Raw genomic sequence first — 4855 nt, forward strand, 5'->3', positions numbered from 1 at the left:
AGGACGTTGTCTAAGAGGAAGGTTCCAGCGGTTGGGTTAGGACATCCACCCCGGTCGCACAAGCAGTCGTCGACCTTGAAGAAGATAGTCCTTCTCAAGGATTGGTACTGAAAAGAAAAAGGAAAGTGGTTCCCCCGACCAAGGATGCCCCAGTCGGTAAGAAAACAAAGAACGCTGGAAAAGGACAAGTGATTGAAGAATCTGCTTATCCCGAGGCCGACCGTAATCTTCCCAACGGCATATGGGATGCCGGTTTTGACTTGGGATATAAGATAGATTTCCAACTCGATCCGGCCAAGAAGAAGGTGCTGGAAGGTACTTCCCGTCAACAACTAACCCAGAACTGCTTGGAGCTTTGTGCTCGCGCTACTGCATCTGCATGGCAATTAGTTCATACGGCCGACAAGGAGAAGGCCGATCTCGAAGGTTTTCAAAAACAGCTGATGGACCTTACTCTTGTCCATTCTCAATGTGGACCGAAATACGAGGTAGAACAAAAGACATTTAATGAGGGCCACATTCTCTTCGAAGAGATAAAGAAATCCTTTCAAGCCGATAAGAAGGAGAATGATCAACAAGCCCTTGACCTTGTAACCGCCCGTAAGGCCATAGATGAGCTGACCATAGAAAGGAACACCTTGAGGAGTTCCCTGATGGCTTCCAAGGCCAAAGAAAGGCAAATGGCGGAAGTAATCATCTTGGAGCACACTCGCGGTTTCAAGAAGGCTATAAGGCAAGCTGCCTTTCTACTTGACCGTCCCTTGGAAGGCCTCCCTCTTGACGTGAATAAAGATATTTTTGATGGAAAAATGATATCGTCCAAAGAAGTTCCTGCTGGGACCTACCCAGATGGTGAGGAGGAGGAGGAAGGGGATTCCCCCATTGCTGATCAATCTGTTGATCAGTCGGAAGAAACTGGCAACGACACTATAGACGTCGGCGAAGTGCCCGCTACCGAGAAAGCCCCTACTGAAGAAGCTAACCCTGGAAAAGCTTAAGGCATCTTTAGTCGAATTTCCTTTGATCTGTTGATGATTTCAGAACTCTTAATTATGCTTGTTTGTTATTTCTTGTAATGGGTTTAGAACAATTTTAATTTCTGCTATTTGACCATTTTCGACCTGGGGAACATATGTATGTCTAAGGCTTTCGGCTTTAGGTCACATGTCAAATCCTCTTATATTAGAGGCGTTTTACCCTTTGCCATTTTGGCGTAACCAAGGGTTTTCTTCACTTAGAATTTTCTTAGTGGAAATTTACCTTAGAATAAGGTAACATAGTAAATATAGAAATAGGTTAGCGTAAACCTACTTGTTTATGCAGAAGCGCTCGGATTCGGCGTTTTGTGTTTCTTTGCGTTATTTGGGCGTTCGTTCCTGGTGGCCCCTTGATGTTTGAATTGCTATGATCCAAAAGGACCTGCAAATATATGTTAATCTCTAAGGCAAGCGCTGCCTTTGAAATTTTGGATTCGGAGATTTAGTCCGGGAGGCAAGTGCTGCCCTGGGGTGTTCAGACGTGTAGTCCGTTCGGACCTTTAGTCCGGATGGCAAGTGCTGCCCTTAAAAATTTGGACGTTTAGTCCATTCAGACATTTAGTCTGGAAGGCAGGTGCTGCCTTTAGTTGTTCAGACGTTTAGTCCGGAAGGCAAGCGCTGCCTTTGGAAATTTGGACGTTTAGTCCATTCAGACATTTAGTCTGGAAGGCAGGTGCTGCCCTTGGTTGTTCAGACGTTTAGTATGTTCAGACATTGAGTCCGGAATCCTTTGGATAACAATAAACAGTCGAATGGATCATAAACTGAGTGGTTTCATTGAAACAAAGTTAACAAATGTTTTGAAACAAATGAAGAATGCAGTAAATCTGAAATTCTAACAATCACTACTACAAAATTAGACATAGATAGCGCTCAATAAATAGCGTTTGTTTAAATAAGCGCTATCTATTGATCTGCGGAGCAATAGATAGTGCTTTTTCAAAAACACGCTATCTATAACTATAACAATAGATAGCGCTTTTTTAAATAAGCGCTATCTATAACTGTTTAATATTATTTTTTTAAATTAATAATTTAAAATATATCATTAGATAGCGCGTTTTAAAAAGAGCGCTATCTATTTTTCTTTTCATAGCACTTTTTTAAGATACGCAGTGTTAAAAATAATTTTGTGTTCGCGGTTCTTCCGGAGAAATATTTTGCATTTTCATTTCTGGTTCGCTTCTCCTACGAGTGTCTGGTTCGCTTCTCCTACGAGTGTCTACGAGTGTGCGTTTTCGTTTCTGTTTCACTTCATCTACGAGCGTGCATTTTCGATTCTGCGATCAGTCACTGCAATCCTAAATCTCGCGTCTCTGCTCCGTTTCAATTGCCGTGCGTGTGGCATTTTCATTAGTGTGTTGCGTCAAGCTGTAGGCTCCTTCGTTTCGTTCGTTTTAGGGCTTCCGTTTTAGGTATCTTGTTGCCTCTTCCACCTTCTGATTCGTTTCTTTTTTGCCCTATTTTCATGAAAATGCATTTTTCAGCAGGTGTTGATGGCGTCACTGAAGCACTGTTTTAGAGCTGTGTTGGTCTACTAGGNGTAGGATATTTGTTCGTGCAGTGGGTTTAGGAANGACACTACTCTGGTGAGTCTTCTCCNTTATTGAATTAGAATTTTGAAATTGAACGTTAGGTTTTGTATGATGCCTGTAGTGTTACTCTACTTCAATTGCAAGAAGAGTTCAATATGTTTTAGGGGTTTTAGGGTTTTCTAATACTCTGATTCTTGTCTTAACCAGATGCGTAGACAAACGCTAATCTTTAGATTTCTCTATCATTGTGTCATTGTCTGAGTTGTTTGTATTTGAATGGTTTCTATGGTATAAATCTATTCAGTTGATAAAGAAATATGGTGCGTTACAATTTGAGTGGTTTCTATGAGTCTCGATTATGATGAAATAGGTATTGGTTTGATGCCCCTGTTTTAATAACTTGAAATAGAAAAGAAAAGAAATTCTTTTAAGTTGAATGGATGCTAAAGATATTTATACACTTGTTATTATAACAGAGTTGGAAGAAGTATGATACAAATTGCGTGATCAATAGCCAATGAATTACAATGATCGTTTATGTGATCTCTGTAAAATTAATCTAAATAAAAGTGGATACTCTATTCCATGTTGACTTGTTTAAAATTTGATTCTGAATACTGTGAATGCTATATGGGTGTTTATCTTAGTTGGGTAGCTATTGTTACTATGAAAATGACTTGGTAAACTAGAAATCAAGAGTGCTCTGCTTGGTTATTAATAAGGAAACAATTTGTGATGCATTTGTGCAGAATGTGATGGCTAGGACCGAAAATGTTTGGTTTATATGGAAAATTGGTTGCATGTGCTCTGTAAAATGCTGGTGTTTTAATTACTGTTTCAGCAATGTATTAGTTATTGTTTCAGCATTATTTTTGCCTTATTTTAATTACTCTATCTGCTGTAAAATGTTGTTGTTTGACTGCTGTTATAGAAAACTTGTGGTATTAGTAAAACAAGAAGGTTTTAGTATAAGATGGGTTGCTTGGAATAAAAATTGAGAACTGGAAGTTGATTTAAATTGTTTCGTCAAACTTTTAGTTTAATATACTCACATTGAATCTTGTTGTGGAATGTTTTGAAGTATATCTTTCTGCACTAGGCTTAGTGATAATAGATAAATGAAATCTTGGCACATTAATTTAGGAAATTTTAGCCGAAACATGATGTCTATTGCCTTTAACCCAGGTGGTTGCTATAATTAATACCTCACCTTGATTTAGAAAACAAGTTAGGAACATGATGTCCCAATACATAGGATATGCACGTTATATATATATATATATATATATATATATATATATATATATATATATATATATATATATATATATATATATATATATATATATATATTACCTTATATTATTAAATTACTTTAAATGTCAATAGCCGTGATAGAAATATGTATGTAAATTTTAGTGTTTAGTATTATTCTTTAAAATGGTATGAAGGTATTGATGGTGCGTGAATGTTATTTTGATGAGCAAGTATTTATTCAATTATTAGATATACCTAAGTTATCATTATATGCATTTTATTTACCAATGTAATTAACGTGAGTCATAAATTCTGACTTGGATTGATTTATTAGCTATTTCTNTGCACCTATTTTTTTTAAACTAAATGACTATTATTACTTTGTTTTGGGTCTGGTTGGGACTTAGAGGTGATATATCTATGACCATAAAGTCTAAACTAATGTTGATGTTATGAATGCTTTGTTTTGATAATGATTTAAATTGCATAGCTCTCTTCTTTACCAATTCCTAGGTCATATATATATATATATATATATATATATATATATATATATATATATATATATATATATATATATATATATATATATACGAGTTTAAATGGATTTGGATGCTTGTATATAACTGCTACACAATCAGGATAGAAAATTTATGATTTGGAAACCTTGATATTAACCGTTTAAATCCTATTTTGCTCCGACTATTGAAGCAAAACGCATATCAGTTGATCAGGGTGCATAATTCTATTATTAGGTAAAAATCAGGGTGCATATTTCTATTATTAAGTAATAAAAAAAATGGTGCAGTACTATAGTTGGCAATTACTATAGTGGGCATATTTTTGTTTGATTGACTGGGTATAGGATATTTAAGTGCTTCAGTGATTTGTATGATTATGGAGTTCTAAAAGTTTCTTTTATAGAATTACTCTGTTTTAGCCAGAAAAGTCTTTGTTATACAAAATTAAAAGATGGGGTGAAAGGTACCTTGTGGATGCAGTGATTGTGTGTTTCTGGAATGATTA

At 36.1% G+C, this 4855-nt stretch overlaps 1 long non-coding RNA gene across 3 annotated transcripts in view; it reads left to right on the forward strand.

Annotated features, from left to right (window-relative positions):
* The first annotated feature begins 2156 nt into the window (after positions 1-2156).
* The window catches only part of LOC111241032, a 4634-nt gene continuing 1935 nt past the window's right edge, over positions 2157-4855 (forward strand). The window contains exons 1-2 of one of the 3 annotated variants that reach the window (XR_002666731.1): positions 2157-2452; positions 2525-2626. This is a non-coding gene — a long non-coding RNA (uncharacterized LOC111241032). Of the gene's footprint in view, positions 2627-4855 lie in introns of all 3 variants that reach the window. The other 2 variants (XR_002666732.1, XR_002666730.1) reach the window with 2 other exon arrangements.

This window comes from Vigna radiata, unplaced genomic scaffold (genome assembly GCF_000741045.1).
Source record: "Vigna radiata var. radiata cultivar VC1973A unplaced genomic scaffold, Vradiata_ver6 scaffold_236, whole genome shotgun sequence".
Lineage (NCBI taxonomy): Eukaryota > Viridiplantae > Streptophyta > Magnoliopsida > Fabales > Fabaceae > Vigna > Vigna radiata.